The 20,002-nt window shown below is 42.5% G+C and overlaps 1 protein-coding gene across 1 annotated transcript in view; it reads left to right on the forward strand.

Annotated features, from left to right (window-relative positions):
- macrod2 (mono-ADP ribosylhydrolase 2) overlaps window positions 1-20,002 on the forward strand; it is a 367,748-nt gene that overhangs the window by 73,863 nt on the left and 273,883 nt on the right. The gene's annotated exons all lie outside the window — the stretch shown is intronic.

Below are 20,002 nucleotides of genomic sequence, written 5' to 3' on the forward strand. Positions count from 1 at the left end.
TCATCTGGAGGAGGGGCCTGTCTCTCTCACTCTCTCTCTTTCTCTCTGTTTCGGAGATGCATTGGGAAAATGCAGTGTTGGATGGATACACTAGGGGGAGTGGAGGAAAGGGGAAAGGCACTCGCATCCTTGTCAGATGTGTGCACATAAGAAAAGTGAATAGTCACTGGTTGGAAAGCCATGCTCACTGTCAGCGGGGGGAGTGGAAATGTACAGTATGTGTGCGCATGTTGCTTAGAGTGAGAGATGCATTCCTGCTTTGTTTTCGACCACATGTTGTTTTGTTAGCTCCCGTTAAATTATCTTTTGCACATTTGTTTGAGATGTGTCAGGATAATTCATGATTAGATTTTTGTTTTCATCAGGGGCTTCATTTCCGATGTTATGATTTGTCAGTTATTCGTGAGTTATCTCTGTTGCAGGTGTTATTTTTTATCTAGACGGTGTAAATGTCTTTTCTGAAGGAGAAAATTAATGTTTCATTGCTGTAAACTCACAATTTTTGACCAAGCAAGTTTAAAAGTTCTAATCTAAAACACTAATAAGAACTGTGCCTTTTGTGAAGCACATATCAGACTGGCTGTTTTAAAAAATAAATAAAGAAGAAGCTTTGACACCTAATTAATATTTGATGTTGTCACAGTGAACCAGAATAATTTATAGCAAGAGTTTAGAATTGTGCTAATTCCTAATATATGTTCCTGAGTGTGTAGCTGCGTATGTGTACATATGGCTAGCATATGAGTGTGTAGCTGCGTATGTGTACATACGGCTAGCATATGTGTGTGTGTCTCTGCGGTCATACAGGAAGAGCGTGTGTCGCTCTGACATACCTGAATCATTCTGACTTTTGCCCCTTCTGCTTTCTGTTTGACCCTCTTTTGTTTCATGTTTAAATGAAGCCAAACAGTGGGTTTGCTCCCTTCAAGGCCCAAAGCTGCAGTGAGTCACCCTGTTAGTCAAAAGGTTGTACAGCAAGGCTGACCCAGCCGACACTCTCTCCTGCCCTGTGTCATCTCTAGTGTCTCCCCCTCTGGCTACCTGACAAGGCAGACATCATAGCTCGGTGCATTAAGCTGCAATGGAGCAGCTCTGTTTCTGTTGGTACATATCAACTTCCTGTCGATGTCGGCTGGTCAATGATCAGATGTGTGTGCATCTGTCTCAGTAATGTGGAGGCTCCTCTGTGTGTCATTCACTTCAATACTACTTTTTATTAATTACCACAAACCTATTATGCTATTCAGCTGCGAATGCCTGGAGGGTCTGCATTCATTTTCAGTAAACAAACGGGTTTGTTAGAGAGGTGTTATTCACTCGTTCTGGGGATACTAAAACATTTAGCTGAAATGTATCATGCTTTCTGTTTGTCACAAGAGAGCCACTGCCTTGTAATAATTAATGAAAGTTTGAAAAGCTAAAGAAGAAATTTTGTCAGTAAACTAGTATGAGACCTGATAATATTTTACAGGTGAATGGAAAAGCCAGACTTTGCAATATTCTGCAGAATAACTTAACATACTTAAAGAAAATGCTGTTCATGGATGTAACTTCCTGACATACAAACAATAAGTAATATGCTAATCTGCCACCACTACCGGAAAACATTTTTGTTCAGCCCACGCTACTGTGACGACCGCAATAGTAAGTGTGCGATCGAGCCTGTGTGCAGTTAATATGAAGTCCGCAGTAACGTAGCCATGCAGTGTGTGTACAGTTTGTTTGTCTGTGAATAAGTGCTACAACTCTTTAGGACCACCTGCTGATACAACTGAAGGTAGCCACTGCAAAAACAAGGGCTCAAACTTAAGGTGGGCTGAGTTATAAAGTGGACCAGCTATTCTCTTGTGGGAAGCCGCTGCTCTGAGTTTTTGCAGCGCAGCGACCGACATGGTGCTGGGCCTAACAGCTTTTCTGGTGGAAACCCTGAAATATCCCTGTTGATTCTGTTTCAGTACTCTATTTTCTGCTCATGAGCTGATGTGGACCTCCACTCCTGGCAAATGCTATTGCCTCATTAGGTTTGTGCGTACTACACAAGAGTGATTGTCTAAGTGTCTGACCACCGCTGACTTTTCATGACCAGTTATTTGCCAGGGCAAAGCGAGTTCCAATTCCAGCCTCAACACATCGGCTCACGGTTAAACCATGATTGCCATCTTAACTGGAGTGCCTAATTGAATGGACACTTAAGCTTGGAGCATCTGCCAAAACTACGTAGAACTCCAGTGGAGCGTTTCAAATTTGTTTGCTTTCCAGCTGGAGTGGCTTTCACTTTTGTTCGAAACACAATGGCATTTGTAGACAAATATTAATGGTCTGCCTGTATGCTGTTAATTTGGAGGCAAAGTTTCCACTGTGGCGTAATGTTTTGCTAGTTTGTTAATGATCTTAATTATATCATATTAGTCCAGGTGTTGTATGCCAAAGGCTGCGAGGTGAGAAAAGGTCAGTCTCGGACATCCTGACTTGATCCTTGTCTTCCCTCCAGGGGGACAGAGCGAAGAAACCTATGCCTGACCTCATCATGCCTTCCTCTCCTAAATCGACTGCAGACCCATCTGTCAGCGGCTGCTGATTGACCCTCTCTCAGACGTACAAAGAGCCCCACTGGAGGACGAGGGTGTTGGGTTTCTGTTATCTCAAGACCAGGGAAATCTGTTGCCCTGTTCATCTTTTGTTCAAGGGGCCAGTGCTCTTCGTGTGTGTGTGTGTGTGTGTGTGTGTGTGTGTGTGTGTGTGTGTGTGTGTGTGTGTGTGTGTGTGTGTGTGTGTGTGTGTGTTGAGAATCAAGTGGCTTAATATATTAAGTGCTGGCTAAAGTGCCTTTTGGCTCTGGTGGCAATGAAACAACTGTTGAGTATGCACATCAGACTCTCCCGATCCCAGTTTTTGCCTCTCATGACATTCGACCAGATAATTGATTTACTTTTTTTGCTCTTGCTGTGGTCAATAGAGTTTGCAATTGGCTGTGGTGCCCTACTTTCTGGACTGTCTGCCAAAACATGCATACCAAGTCTGATTGGTACTATGTAAGCTAGAGGTGTTATGGATATTATTTTATCTCCCTCAATTTTCCATTCATCTGTCACTTAAGCTTAATGCGTGTTCACTGAAAAGCTTGTGGGAAATACAATAGGCCCCAAAACTGCTCAGGGGCTCGCAAGGAAAAAAAGGTGACTGATTTCCCTTCGTGTCTCCTTCCTTGCTCTGACTTGAATTCATTATTGATAGACTTCCCAGGTTCTTAACCAATGCAAAAATAAAGGGGAACATGTAAAAGGCTGCTGCAAAAACCCCCGCTTTGTTTTTCATTTACCTTCTGCTTTATTTGCATATTCATTCTCTACAGGCAATCAGCAGAGATCTTTGCTGTGGGCCTTTCATCTCCGCTCCGCCATCCTGACATGCAGCTTTTCAGTATCACAACAGTTTAACTAGGATTTGTGGATGAGCGGTGCTGTTGGTTAGTCTAGAAAATTCACATTTTTAATTTACAGATGGTGTAATGTGTGTGTGACAGGGGTAGAAAGAGGGTTCACAGAAAAAATATATAAATCAGTCAGTGGGTGAATATGTAGACTGATGTTGGATTTCCTTAGTGTGGGTTTGTAGAGATGGAAATGTAGGCATCATGGTTGGCAAGAGAAATCTCTTAATGATGTAGCTTGTTGGATCTTTATGCGTATGAATGCAGATGTCAGTTTCATAGAGCAGAGGAGCATGATTGCTATTAGGCCACGCAGTAAGTTTCTAGTCTCTTCTGATGCATCCCAGATGTTGAGGGATATGTTGACCACCTTATTTCTTAGGACTAAGATGCAGCCCAGAAAAAGACACGAGTCGTCGTCAACTGAGACTAAAGGGGCCGACATCCTGCTGCTTAGGCAAGCCAAGGGGCCCAGTTTAGGCCTTGTGTTTGTGGAAGATTGACAAGTCATGCAAATTGCCCCGTCGGCTGTTTTTCCACTTATCTTTTGTTTTCTTTGGTTGTTTTTGTGGTTGCTGTTGTGTTGTTCGCAGAGACAGAGAAACTGAGGGACGAGCAAGTCCCATATAAAAGGTAGAGGGGGGTAGGAGCTGACGTCAACCTTAGAACCGCCCATAGGTTAATGACCCCCAAACACAATGCCCTGTGATCAGAATAGAGCACTCCCCCCCAGTGCACTAATCAGCACAATAAAGGAGATAAAAGATATAATTACCATACAGTGTTTTCACAGTCTAGCATACATCTCAAATGTAGCTAATTGAAGCAATTCTCTCTTGCTTTGTAAGTGGTTTACTATTCCTGCACTAAATCTGTAATTAGCCAATTTAGCATCTTTTCACCAGCTTTAGATAAATGGTAGCATTTATCTTTACAATGGACTCTATATGCTTGTGTAAGCGCCAGCAGAGCCTTTAAGACAAACATTCAGCTTTCTGATTCTAAACTCGGCAGCACATTCCTTTAGTATATGGGTGAATTTAGTGCGTTGCTCCTTTTGAGATTAGGAGTTTGAGTGTCTCATGAAAGGGTCAACCAGGGTTTCGAGCTGTAAGGAGAGGAAGTTGGGGCTCATGTTATCTAGTGAAACAAACCAAGTTTTTGCTGCTCTAGATAAGATAAGATATCTTGTACAAGACCTTCAAGGACGGTAAGGCCCTGTTGATTTGAACACATACAGGAAATACGGTTAATCGGCAACAGGATTTTGGGTAAATAGAAGGGGGAGTACTAAAGAAGGGATGTCACACAGAGCTGCCATCATCAAGATCAAAGTGTTCACTTATCTTTGCCAAACACTAACTCTGACTTCTCTGATCTGCATGACTTTGTTTACTCTCATGAGTCACATCTTTTTAGTTTTTTGTTTAATGATTTCTCAACTTTGTTTTTTCCACTGCTGAACACAATGACTAACCACTAGGAAAATACAAACACAAATAAGAGATTTTTTATATGTTCATGGGCTTTAGAGCAAACTTGGTAACATCAGTACTCTCAACTCTGAGCTAATGCTTCAATCACTTGCTTACAATCCATTCTCATTATCCAGTTCCACACTTGTATAGGGTTGTCTCGAGTGATATAATTCAGTTTGCATCATTATATTGTTATCTGTTGAAGCTGAGAAGAGTTATCTTGACATTTTGTCATTGTGGTGGTGGGACGTGTCTTCGGGAACCGTAGCCACTTAATTGGCATTAAACTCCACCAGAAGGTGTTTTCAGGTAACGCCTCAAACATCCATACAACAAGGAGGTTTCTGAGCCTCAGCGTCTGACACCAGTTCTTCGGCACTCATCCTAAGTGACTTGGATATCAAATTGCTTATTCCTGTGCAACCAAGATCCGCATTCAAAGGAAGCCTATAGAAAGTGATGATGGGGGGGGGGGAATGAAAGCACCGGTCGAGTCGAGGAGACATTTATGACTTTCCTGAAAGAAGTGTTCCTAGACTGCCCGCCCACCTATTAACGCAAGAGTGTAAGATGCTTGCGGTGGAGCTGTGAAGGACATGTTTTAGGTAAAACTGGGAGTAACTTGAGTAGACCCTCTATATCCCAGTCTGTTGCTGGGGTGTTATTGAGGTTAACCTCCTGCAAGAAGAGGTGTGTGTGGCAGTGTGTATTACATTTGCAGTGATGAGGATGAGGGGTGGGAGTGTTTCATTGTGGGTGACTGGGAGTGTTTACGTTTATCTTGGACATTGACTTCCTCTTCATCAGCATGTGCATAAAATCAGTGAAACTTTTGACATATTTATTTTTTGTCAGTGTCATTATTACAACATTTTCTCCCGATTACTGCCATGCAAATAGTTTAATTCAATGTATAATGAGTCTAATGATGAATTATGTAGAATTTCAGGTTTGTTAAAAAAACAGTTTACATGAACACCTCCCCAGTCTGTTCTAAAATGGACAAGCAAAAGTTCCCCAACACCCCTTTCACAGTTGCTATAAATTAAACATGACAAAAAAGTATGCTTGTATAGAAATCTCTAGAAGTATTTTTCTGCCTGTATCATTAGCGATAATAACCATTAAGGTGTTTTATTGCTTGTGACTACAAGAATCATGTTGACATTCTTCAGTTTTTGAAGTATGTCTGTGCCAACAGAGACCAAAGTAGAAAAAAGATTGTTGGTGTATTTGTAGGTAAGGGCTCTGAGCTTGGGAGCAATGCTTTTCCTCTTACACATCATAGCTTCAAAATATACTTTTCCATGCTCCAATTTCACAAATGAACAATGGACAAAGCTGTGACATTTCACAGGCCATTAAGAACTGCTTTAAGTTGACCTATCAAAGGCAACCAGTCAAATGTAGAGGACGTCAAACAGCAAATCGCCGATAGAGGAGATGGGTAGATGTGTTGGGTAAATAGAAGTAGTACCATTATAACCGACATCAATCACACAGGCAATAACAAAAGATGTGAATTTATATGCAGCAATAGGGAACAACACTGGGGGCAGGAGCTGCCAGACTCTGGCAGCAGCTGATGCTGTCTGTGTTGGTGTGAAAATGGCTGTGATTTGAAATGGAAATGGTCCCTTTTCTGTGGCGTGTTGTTATTGGTGAACAGTCCTTCTGTTGATTGAACCGTAGCTGCTTGCATCTAGTTTCTGCATAGCATCGCAATAGCCTCTCAGAAAAGCATTCTTCTTTCTGTAAAGGTCACCGTAAATGTGAAAAATGCCAGCATTCCCTATTTGGAAACATTCATCACTGTGACTGTATCATTTGCAAAAGCTATTCTTTCTATACCCATTTAAAAAGTTTACAATCCACATTTCCACATTTTTTTTTTATGATCCCATGTACAGCTTATAATGCATTGTTGCATGGGCTAGGGTTCTGCACACACTCTTTTATATTCTTTCGTATACTATAACGAATAATATATACAGCTGCAAAAATAAGTATTTGCTATATTTGTGGACTGTGTTACAGCTTTTGACCTACAAAACAGATTTTTCTTAATCGTTCAAACTATGATCTTTCATTGTACATGCAAATTGTTTTGAATTTTATTCTCTATACTTTTTTACATTAAAAAAAAAAAATCTAACTGTCTCTCTGCTGCCCTAGTGACCCAATTTCCCCACTGTGGTCATTAAAATTTCATTATCATCAGCAGCATTTCTCTTATTCATGTTTATCACCTGAGTATCTGCCATGGGAAGCCTTGAATTTAAACAGATACGTAGACCACATGGATTGCTTTAACCCTGTTACAGTACTGAGTTTTGAGCAGGAATTCCTTTGCATAGTTTCTAAAGGTTCAGCCAAAATTCTGCCAATTACATTAAAGTTCTGTGCGCGCTGCAGCAGCAACCGCCTCCAGCTCTCTCAGGATAGGGAAACCCCAGAGGAGGCTCCATTTAACCCCTCAGGATTAAAGCTCATGCCTACTTTAGCATTGGTAAAAGGGAAAACGTCTCAGCACATTGAGTCAATATGGATTCAGGCCCACTCTACTGGCTTCCCACACAAAAATGGACAAAGAAAAAAAAAAAGTGAAGCTTCAGCTCTGACTTGAATAGGGCTAGATGTTTGCCCGGCCTACTTTACCATTTACCCTTCTACTGCCTTCACAGTACATTTTCAAGACCAAAAATATAAGGCTGTAATCTCAACAACATGTTCAAAGCGAGAACCTTGCGCTTCCCCTTGAATATCTTGTCTGCATCAGTAAATCCTTTTTAAAATGAAAGGAAGGTTTCTAATTGTGTTTCTTTTCATACCAGCAGAGTATGGAAATGGCCATATTCTAGTTGCACTTGTTCAGTGGTGTGATAAGACAGTGTTTACCGTGGCGATCTTTAATCCTCTATGTTGAGCTGACTCGCCACTGCTTGGAAAAGAAAAAACAGCCTGGTGGTGTTTCTTCATAAAGCTTGTTTTTTCGTCTACTCTCTCTGGCTTCCTCCGTCTCGTTCTTATAATTCACATTCTCCTCACGTGTCACGTCTTTATACTGTATCATAGAACATAGTTGTCCCTGTGTTGAGTATATTTCTGTCTTGCCGGTGGAGTCTGGTGGAGAGACAGTCCGGTGCGGTGTCGGTGGGCGTGCCTCTCTCACAGGGATCCCTGGCAGAGTCAAGGCTCTGTCTGTTGACTTAAGTCCTTGGTTGACATTCCCTTGTGTTTGTCTAGGCTTTCATCACGGCTCCGTTCAAACAAGCGGCAGCAACTGATAAAACACATGCTCTCACTAACTCACAGTCAAGCGCACACACACACACACATAGTGTCACATGAACAGACTTCGATTTGGCTTCAATGTCAACAGGTGACGCCCCAAAATGGAGCCTTAGCTATAAAAGCTGTATTGTGTGTTCGCGGGACAGTTCTTGTAAAAATCACATTGGACTTTAAAGTTTGAGTGCATTAACAGCTGTGTATGATGTGGAATGGTATCGATCCCCAGCAGTGTCTCCGGCTGCCAGAATACATTAAGTTTCTGCCTGTGAAGTTGATTCTGGAGTAAAATATGTCTGTCATTCACATTCTGTGTTTTTACATATGTCCCCATTACTCTGCCTCGTACATTTCTTTCTGTCTGAGCTTAAGAGTTGGAGCTAATGGGTAGGAAAAAGCTGAAGAACTCGGAGCTTGAATGTCGAATCAAAACAGCAATCTCCTGATGTCATCTATATATTTATTTAACGCAATAAGTCAAACAAAGAAAATATTCTCAGCTGAGGACACTTTTCACTTCGCCGTTTCCACAGACTGAACGCTCTAAAAAGCCCCAGTTAACTGTCTCACGGTCCCGCTGCAAGTGTGTACAAACATTTTAAAATTCGCATCTAATACATGGAGTAGGCGTTGACCTTCTCCTCATTGGTCCCAGTTGGCGCCTACACGTTCCTTCGTCAGCAGTCCGGAAGTGATGGTTTGTTGACCTGTTACTCTTAAAGGGGAAATGCCCCTATTATGTTTGTAATACATAGTTGTGCAGAAAATACATAATTGTGCAGAAAATACATAGTTGTGCAGAAAATACATAATAGTGCAGAAACATATTCATAGTGTCGTAATACATATTGATTGAGGTAGGACAAATACATGTGATAGTCTTTCCAGTGTGGATTAATACAGATCAGGATTAATTTACCTGACAATTCCCCCTTTACACACCATTTATGGTGTGTATAATCTCCAGTAATTATAAGGCACCGAGTGGTGTACAAATTCAGCATATGGTATAAAAGAATACATTCATTTTGCACTTGTTTTATTTCAGTCATAAAAAGTACCTTTGGTAGAAAACATTAACTTTAATAAAAAACACATTCTGTATAAAACATCAATTTTACCAAAGAACACCTTCAATATAATAACAAAGAACTTCACTTTTTATTCCAGCATAAAGACAATTAGCTTTAGTATAATAAAAAACACTTCCAGTGAAAGACTGTAAATATTGGTAAACATTAACATCAGTAAAAGACTGTAAACATTGGTAAACTTTTAATGTCTGTTTTAGACTGTAACTTCAATAAAGTCAGTGGCTTCGGTATGGCAGCACAGAACACTTTGTAAAGTTATTCACACGAAATCATCTTCCTGGTTGTCGTGTTCCTGTTCTATATCATAGTCTATGAGTAACTTGGTTTGCTCCTGCATAAAAAACTGACCTTTCTCAGTTTCTTTCTCTTTGCTCAGGGCAGTGGTGATCAATCTAGTGGTCAGGGTGTGGATACATGGAATGCCACAGCATCCACATAGGATTATTATGCCTATCATCAACAGCATGAACAACACCAACGTCTTATACTGACCAAACCAACGCTCCAGGGAGCCTGTGAAGTAATTCTCTACCCCACTGTTTGATGCTAGCTCTTTGCTGAGTTTGTCAAGTCCTTCCAAAGCTCTGGTAAAGGATCCATCAGGGGCTGTGTTATTTGGGATGAAAGTACAACACATAGAGCCAAACAATTTACAGACACCCCCTTTTTCAGCCAACAACATGTCTAATGCAATTCTGTTCTGTTGAGTCATCAGGCTAGTCTGCCCTAACTGCTCGTGCACCCCGTTGAGAGCATCTCTGGTGAAGTTCACAAATCTCTGTTGGTTGTAATAAATGTAATTAATCCAATCTACATTTTTGTTGATAGTGACCTGAGCGAAAATGGATTCCAGACCCGCAAATACTGGATTTCTAGCTTTGAATTCATTGGGCACACCTCGTGGTACTCCTATGGAGTCTATGTAAATTGTGGAGCTGAAACTTCCACCGGGAGCAGAACGTTTAACTCGACTCTTGGGAGTCTCTCCATTAGACAGATCAGTAAGTTCTTCTGGAGTAAATGGCATTATGTAGAAAGGCATTACCAACTGCACTAATGCACAGGTACCTACCCAGTCTGCTGGTAGATTTGGGTACAGGATATGTGTACCACAATACCACCATACATCAGCTCTGGCATATGACATTAATGATATAGGTGTTTCCAGGACTATCCCTTGTGGGGTGACCTCTATGGTAGAATTACACCCTTTAAAATGTCCTACCTCAGTGCCTGTACCCTTGGTTCTCCTGAAGCACTCATAATCGCCCTCGTAGGCTCTGAATGGGGGTGGAATGATGTCATTTCTAGTTACTGGATACAATAATGCTAATGATTTGCACCCGTTTGGTTCAAGTGATGTGTACAATGCGAGCATGCACTTAATACCTGTTGGGTCTTTCCTCAGATTCAATGGGAATGGCACAGTTGCTAAACTAGGTCTAGCAGTGGCACATGCAACACAGTTTGGCTGATGATTATGTTCAGCAGAATATCTCACCCAATCCAACCATGCATTTTTCTCTTGATATCCTGTCTCCGCTGCCATTGTATCTTTAAGACTATTGACATTCAGATAAGTCACTTTCGTTCTTTTCTTTGCCAAATCAGCATGCAATATATAGGGTGTCTTCCTAGGCTCGATTACCTTTAACGTGAAGCTGAAAAGTGGGTCTTTAGGATCCTTTGATATACCTAAATAGTACAGGCCAGAATCAGTGGAATCGGGGTTGAAGATCGTAATGACCACAGGGTTACAATTTGTCGGATTACCATTACCAGGCAAAGTTCTTGGATCAGGGTTGGTATTTGGTGGTTCTTTCACACCGCACTGACATGGGCTTCGTTTTATGATTCTCCATTTCTCGACCAATTGATGGTTTAGATTAATCCATCCTCCGTTCGAGTGTGAAAATACATCTCTAAAATAACAGGGAGGTGTACATAGATACTTGGCTTTGTTGGAATCGCACTGTGTGTTCCATTCGTAACCATTAAAAGACTTCATGGTGTTTACATCAAATTCAAACGAGGTGATCTTGCCTTCCTCTACTGTAACAGTAATTCCATCTATGTTAATATCTACGGTTTCGTCCCGTTTCATGCGTTTCCTGCGTAGGTTGTTAGGGGGTGAAGTCTCATTTTGTAATTGGTTAGTTGTTAGATTATCTGGTTCTTTACTTGATTCATGCGACCCAAACTCCCCCCATGTCAAGGGGAGTACTATGAAGACAGCAAGCAGTGCTATCCCGGCTAGCACCGAGGTGCTTCCACACAGAGAGATATTCTTTTTCATTATCTTGTCTATTTCGCTTAATGTTGGCTGGTCTTATCGGCTTGCTTACACGAACCTGCACGTTGTCGTAACAGGTGTAAAGTGGGGGTAATCTAAAAACAATTTGTACTCTGATGCTTTTTCTAGACTCACAATATAATTATTCATTAGCCTTTTGTTCTGACAGGCACAGATCTTGTCTAACTTCTGCCAACGTGCGAGCAGGCGCCGGTGCGGGTACACAATGTGTGAGGTGGTGCCAATTAGTTCCTGTTTTACCTTTTACTCGGAGCGCGTGTGAAGTGCGTTCTATCACCTCCCACGGTCCCGTCCACCTAGGTTCAGACCACTTTCTTTTGTGGACCTTGAGCCTTACCCAATCACCTGGTCCAACAGGAGTCTCTGGTGTTTCCTCAGGTACCTCTGCTGCTGCTTGCACCTGTGTAGACAAAACGCTAACGATTTTAGTCAATTCCCTGACATATTCATCTACTTCAATTTGCCATAGATCCAAAACAGGTCCATGCCCTCCTTCTCTTGGAGGGCCTGGCATCGGTCTCCCTGTTAACAGCTCATGTGGAGACAAATGTGTTTGATTACTTTGTGAGGATCTCATGGACATGAGTGCCAAGGGTAAAGCATCTACCCACTTTAGCTTGTTACCATAACATGCTTTAGCAATTTTTCTTTTGAGTGTTTGATTTGCACGCTCTACCAGACCCTGGGATGCCGGATGGTAGACTGAGCCAAATTTGTGTGTTATGCCGAAATATTGCTCTACTTCTGCAAGCTTGTGGCTGGTGAAGTGTGTTCCATTATCTGATCTTATACAGCGTGGCACTCCATACCTTGGTATGAGTTCCTTCTGTAACCATTTGATTACAGAGTTGGCATCCTCTTTTTTACAGGGGATGGCTTCAATCCACTTGGTGAAACGATCAACCATTACCAGGATATATCTGTATCCTCTCACAACATTGTCTGCTCCCATGTCAGTATAGTCAATACATATCTCCTTAAATGGAGCATCTGGAACTGGAAACCGACCCATTGGACACTTGTATGTTCGTTTGTCATTGAAATTGTTGCAGGTGTCACACTCTGTCACAAAATTTTCCACCATCTCTTTCAGGTATGGATGCCACCATTGTACCTCGACATCTCTTGTTGTTCTTAATTTTCCAACATGTGTGGGGCCATGGGCTTGTTTTATCAGCATGTGGCATAACTTAGCTGGTGCCACTAGCCTGCCATCATGTGCTCTCCAAAGTCCTTCTGTATGGGCGGCACCCTTTTGAACCCATTGCGTTTGTTCATATGCACCCGCTAATTTCTGCATTTCTTTAATGCTCTCCAAAGTCAGCTCTCCTTTTCTCTCACTGTTTAGACAAATCATTTGCTGTATGTAGCCGCCTGCTAGTTTAGCTGCCTTGTCTGCTGCGTCATTGCCTTTTGCTACTGCTGTATCTGTTTTCTGATGTCCTTTGCACTTTATTACAGCAACCTGTGATGGCAGTAGTACAGCTTTTAGTAGGGCTTTTAAGGCTTCAGTATGTCTAACAGGAGTTTTGGATGAAGTCAAAAACCCTCTTCTGATCCACTGAGGTCCGTCAATGTGAACTGCTCCATGAGCATAGGCTGAGTCTGTGTATATGTTTACTCTCTTGCCTTCTCCATGTTTTAACGCTTGTGTTAACGCAACTATTTCTGCTAGCTGCGCAGAGGCTGGTTGTGGAATGATGCAAGCTTCCAATGTTATTATCTCTTTCCCATTTTGTTGCACCACAGCATAAGAAGCCACATTTCCTTCTTCTCCTCTATAGCAACAGCCGTCACTATACATGGTTTGCTCTGGATCTTGAAGTGGCTCTGCTTCCAAATTTGACCTTATCTTGAGGTCTTGTTGTGAGACGAATGCACAGTCATGAGCGTCGTGGTTTTTTGAATTTAGTCCTGTTGCCATGTTAATTGTCTCTGCCACATATGTGATGTGTGGTTTAGTCAGCACTTCTTCAATTTGTATTTTCCTGATTGGTGAAAAAGTGAAGGCTTGTGAGTTTAGAAAAGCCACTACTCCATGCGTAGTGTTTACTCTGAGTGGATGGCACATCACCACGTGTGCCGTCTTCTTGATTGTTTTTGCCAATGCAGCCAAATGTCTTGCACAACCTGTTTGTCCTAGCTCTACACTGTCCAATTTTGAGCTGTGGTACATCAGCACATGTCTCTCTCCCCCTTTTTTCTGGAACAGAACTCCATTTACCATCCCTTCTGTTTCAGAAACATCCAAATGAAAGTCCGCATTGTAGTCTGGGGAGCAGAGATGGGCAGCTTGTCCCAAGGCCTGCTTGGTCTTGGTGAAGGCTTCCTCGCCTTCTATGGTCCAGATAAGTTCAGCGGTGAGGTTTCGGTTTCCTGCTTCCGCAAGCATGTCTCTGAGAGGTTGGGTCAGATTGACGTACTCTGGTACATGAGTTCTGCTATAACCCGTCAGACCGAGAAATGCTAGCATGTGTTGTACAGTCTTTGGTTTGCCATGTGACAGGATTGAGGTCCTTTGTGCATTGGTTAAGGTCAGACTGTTTGCCGAAATTAGTCTTCCTAAGAAGGTGACTGATCTTCTGGCGACTTGTGTTTTCTCTTTCTTCACCTTGTATCCTGTTCTAGCAAGTAGTGCGAGGAGATCAGCTGTAGCTTCTAGGCACGACTCAGCAGTAGTACCTGCGAGCAGCAAGTCGTCAACGTACTGGATCAGAGTTACACCTTGTGGTAGGTGTAACATGGTTAAATCCTTTTTCAGCGCTTGATTGAACAAACCTGGGCTATCTTTGTACCCTTGTGGCATTCTGTTGTAGGTGTATCTCTGTCCTTTGTATGTGAATGCAAACAGGTCCTGTACTTCAGGATCCAATGGTAAACAAAAGAAAGCGTTTGCCAAGTCTATCACAGTGAAATACTTGTGTTCAGGGTTCAGATTTTGCAGCGCCACATAGGGGTCTGGTACAGGGATGTGTTGTGAAACGGTGGCTGAATTGATTCTTCTTAAATCATGAACCATTCTCCAGCCTTTGTTGCCTGCTTTCGGGACTGGCAAAATAGGAGTGTTCCAGGTGGAGTTTGAGGGTCTGATTACTCCTGCACCTAGAAGTCCAGTGATGGTTGCTTCTATACCTTCAATCTGTTCCTTCTTGAGGTTGTATTGTGGCAACCAACATGACATCTGCCCAGGTTTCAGAGTGACTGAGACCTGATGATTAGGTACATAACCTACATCATAGTCTCCAGTAGCCCACAGATAGTGTGGTACTGTCTTTAGGGTTTCTTCGGTGTCAGGATGGTTGGTGTGTTCTCTCCCATGATCCCTTTCCAGTTCGTGTTGTTCCAAGATGCCAACATCCATACTGTGATGAGTTATTTTCCACATGGTCTCGTCGTCTGATTTCCATATGCGGGCAATGTTGGTAGGGAGCCAGTTCATTGTTCTAGCTTTTTTGACCATGGGACCTAAAGATCTTGCTTCAGCTCCTACTGCCAGTGCCAGTGTGATGTGTGGCACGGCTTCAGTCGACAGTGCATACCATTGTTGCTGTTCTGTCTTGAGAGCACAATATGCAGCCACACCCTGAGGTCCTATATAAATGTCTTCGACCATCAGTTGCTCTTTCATTCTGTCTTTTTCTTCTTCCCAGGCTTGTTGGTACTCTTCGTCTGGTTGACGTAGGTAGTTATAGGTGCAATGCAGAGGGTCAAGTGGAGGACCATACGGACCCAAAGTGTTGATCCAGGTTTTCCATTCCATGTAGGTCTTCTGCACTCCCGGAGCATCTTGTTCATCAGTCAACAGTCGGTTCCAATACACTGTTGTTGTGACCTCTTCTATTTCACGATTTGGGCTGGCAGCCATTACCATAATTCTTTGATCGTTTAGGTAATGTCCATGTAGGGGTATTTGTCCTGGAAACTGTATGACCAACCCATCACAAGAACACAGAATTCGTGCTCCTGTCTTGACCAGCAGGTCTCTGCCCATTAGGTTTACAGGACATTTTGGGGAATATAGGAACGGATGTAGTAGGGATTGTTTACCAACTGCAGTAACCAATGGCACGGTATACTTTTGTTCTTCAGATCTTCCCGAGTATCCAACTATCCGAAGGGTTTTTGAGGAGAGAGGTGGTGCTTTTCCTTTCAGGGAAGTCAGACAGGACGCTGTAGCTCCTGTGTCCACCATCAACTCCATCTTTTCTCCTTCTATTATACAGGTGACCATTGGTTCGTTTTTAGCTGGGATAGCTTCACCTGCAGTTGGATCCTCTGGGCCTCCTCATTGGTAGGAGTCATCCCACTGTTGGGGCGGTTCCCAAGCAGAGAGGGGCAGTTGATGGCTGTTTGGTGGGTTGCCACCTCTCCCATAACCTCTTTGTCCTCTCCCTCCTCTTCTATTGTTAGGGAGTCCCCTCCCACGCTGCATGTGCTGTGGAGGCCCGTACCCCTGAGCCCTTGGTTGTTTTGGGCAATATCTGGCCCAATGGCTGGGATCTCCACACTGAAAGCACGCAGTTGACTGGTCTCTGGCTCTGTAGCGATTTCCTGTCGTTCCCCACTGTTCTGGCGGGTAGTAAGGCGGAGCACTAAACGGGGCTTCACTATTATAGGGATGAGTCCTGACCTGCCCTGTCTGGTAATAGGGCTGAGCACTGACTCCCAGTGCAGCCTGTTGCTGCACTCGCCCTTCTGATTCGAATTCCACTGCAGCTGGAGAACCCATGACCATTTGTCTCTTCTCTCTCTTAAACCTTGCAGCCTCGTTGTCTTTTTCAGCCACTTGCATCCTTAGCAATCTCTTGGTAAGCACATTCACTTCATCGTTTTTATCTCCTTCTGTTTTCCTGTTCTTAAGGTCGTAGTGTACAAGGTATTCTCTCCATTCCTCATCAGGCTTTGTGTCTAGTCCCACCACATCCTCCAGTTGTTCTCGAACTCGAGGAGGCAGGGCCTTTATCACTGCATTTCTCCATAGCATGGTGACTGCTGGGGTGGAGTCATGTCTCTCTCCAGTGCCATCTATCCAGATGCCTTCGCTCCTTTTTAAGAAAAGATGCATGTCTTCTTCAATTCCTTTCTTCAGGCTGGACATACCCGTCAGGCTCCGAGTGGTGGGGTAGGTGTCTCTCAGGGCAGTCCAGTATTGATTCCTGTATGCATTGAACGACAGTTCATCCTCCGCCCTACTGCATCCTGTTTTCGTGTCAATTTCCCTCGCCTTCAGACTTCCTTCCAGTCTGGCGATGACACATCTCAAATCACCCACACACACTCTGTCTCCTGCAGTATATTTTTCAAATTCCGAAATCCACTTTTGTCCTCCGCCGCTGAGGGGGGGAAGTTTGGACACCAAACCCTCTAAGTCTCGATGACTCCATGGTTGGTATATCATGTTCCCTCCTTGAGTTGTCATGAGGGGGGCCTGCAACTCTCTTAATTGATCCTGTCTTCTGGTTCTGCTAGCGATGGAGGCTTCTTCAGCCACTGTCATGCTTCCTTCCAGTATGGTTAATTTCGTTAGGCCGTCTTCTGTAACTGAGTTCTTTCTGCTGGGATCCTCTTCTGCATCCCCTTGGAATCCTCCCGCTTGTGCTGTGCCCTTCTGACCTCTCCAGTCCTTCTCCCTCGTTGATCCAATCCCTTGTGTCACACTCTGTCCCACATATTCATGATAGTTTGTTCGGTTCAATAGCTCAGTCACTCCTTGTGATCCTTTTTGCTTTTTTCCGTCTCCACTCATTTGTCTTGCTTCTTCGTCCATGGTCATGCTCTCCAGACCTTCAAAGGAATTTGGAAGTGACTGGGGATGATATAGTGATTGGACAAAATGAGAGGTCTGGGCAGGCTCCAAGATACTGTGGGGCAAGTGTCCTGGAACTGGGGCTGAGAGAACATCCTTCTGGAACCCTCTGTCTTTCATGTTCCTGCGGTGTTCCCTCATGCTGTGTTCCCTCATGCCGTGTTCCACCATTCTCTGTTCCTCGTCTGAGAGTTTGGTGAGTTGTTTCAGCACGGATCCCATACGTGCGCTTCTCTCATTTTCCTCGAGTTCCAAAATTCCTCCACTCACCTTGTACACGGGTGCTTGAATGGAAGTGGAAAGGAAAGGATTGCTATTGGATGAGTATGCTGGAGAGTCGGCAACTTGAGACAAATCTGGGTAGAGCTGAGGAGTTTGAGAGATGTGTGCCTTCTGTTCTTTGTTGTCATCTTCTGTCTCTCCCGCTTTCTTGACCACGCAGATTTTACCCTCCGTATTTGGTGGTACATATTTGAGATGGAAAAGTAGACTCGTGACACGAGCCTTCCTTTTTTCAGCTTTCTGAAATGCTCTATATGCAGTGCCAAATCCTTTTTTCCCCGCTTTCTCCCAGGCTGTAGCATGTTGCAGATATTCTCCGTTCTCATAGTCAACCACTGCTTTTCGTTGTTTTACAGTAAGACCTGGCTTGTCATCTTCTGGGATGAGTTTTCTTGTTTGCCACAGCAGGAGCAGCTCTTCCATTTTTTCTCTGACCTTCTTTCTTTCAGTAGGTTCAGTGGAGGCTTCCAGCCTTTTGAACATTGTCACTTTCAAGTCCGCTGTGGTTACAATCTTGACTGGCCTTGGGTCCCCCTTGTCCGCCATTGTAACTGATGTTCGCAGTACCCCACTAAAGGACAAATGTTGTTAATTTGTTAAATCCCAGATTTCTAAAAATGTTAATCTAAAAACAAATTTGTAATATTAAAATTAGGTTAAAATAAAAATAAACTTTAGCACAAAAATAAAATAAAATAAAATGAATGTTAATCAAAGTATCTCTTTTTGTTTTCTAAAATTTGTCTAAAAATAAATGAAAGCAACGTTTTAATCAAAATGAATGTTCAATTAATCAATGTTAGTGATCAAAATGTCAATCTGAAAATCTAAATGAAAATTGCAATAAAAATGTAACGAATTGTTGATTAGAAAAATGTTAATCAAAATGTTTCTATTTTTCAAACAGAATTTTCAATTTGCAAAAATATTTTTAATCAAAAGATATAAAAACTGTAATAAAAAGTAATGAACAGAGAATTTTACTGAAAAAAAAATAAATGTTCCATTGGTCATTAAGAGAAAAATTAATCAAGATGTCTTAATTCCAAAGTCCATCTACTCTTATCCTTGAATTTCAATTGCTGGTGCACGATTTTAAATTTAGGTGCGTTTTAATTGCCGTCCTATAGGTGGAGGTGTTTAAATTTAGTAAAGTTTCTATAAACTTTTAGTTGTAGTCTCAATTTTGTCCACCAGAGGCATTTAGCTATCAACCGGATGTGGGTTTTTTAAATTCCCACCGGATGAAGAAGGATAGAAAATGGAGGTTTCTTTGTTCTAAATTTTCTCTCCCTCCAGTTTGGAGAAAACTCGCATTTTTGGTTTAAATCACTCGGTCAATACATCACGTATGCATTTTATTTCCACCAACACTGCTTCAGCATAAGACTCAAGGTTTAGTTTATCACAATTTACTCTCACATGCCTCGCAACATCACGTAAACGGAATTAGCGACCCAGCATCACGTGGCCACCGTTAGCTGGTCCTAATCTCTGAGGCCTTTCACAAAAACGTCTCCTTTCACGTTTTTCCAACTTAAAACTACTTCCCATACACACACACACACACACTCTCTCCACGGTTCTCTTTAATTTCACAACCGTCTACCAGTCAGTTAGAACAGTTTTCACCCGTTCTACAAACTCCAATGCATCAGCTAAATATCAACGTTAGCTTAGCCTCGCCTTAGGCCTGCTTTAGTCACACTTTACTCACAACAATACACAAATCTTTACATGTTTTACACTATGCTTGCCGCAAAGAAGATGATATACAACATCTGAGACTATGAGGCGATCGTCATCGGTTCTCACGTAATTCAGGATTATAATCACTATCCTTCTTTGGTGAACAACACTAGCCTCTAATGCTAGGCTTCCCAGAAGTCTTTCAATTAAACTATACCTATCTGCCTTCCAAAGGACTTTTTAACATTAAACTAACTAAGCTTTCTTAGCTACCTTCCAAAGGTGTTTTCGTATTAAACTACATTCAATGCAAGCTTACCATAAGCTTTATCCGGTACCAGCCCGGACACCCCCAGGGATTTGGTTGGATAAATATAAGTTCTCCTAGAACTCTAACCAGACAATGCTGGAGCTCTCCAAAAGCTTTTCATACATATCGTTAACATCATTAATATCTTCGATGCTTGCTCTTATCGCTTGTATTTCAACATTCAGGATTGCTTTTTATCGTTTAACAGCAGTTGTATTAGCTATGACCGTCGAACATTGTTGCTGGCATTCATTAATAAGTTTTCCTAGTCTACCTGCAGTGAATATTTGTCTTAACCGGTGTTCACC

The sequence above is a fragment of the Cottoperca gobio genome, chromosome 15 (assembly GCF_900634415.1).
Source record: "Cottoperca gobio chromosome 15, fCotGob3.1, whole genome shotgun sequence".
Taxonomy (NCBI): domain Eukaryota; kingdom Metazoa; phylum Chordata; class Actinopteri; order Perciformes; family Bovichtidae; genus Cottoperca; species Cottoperca gobio.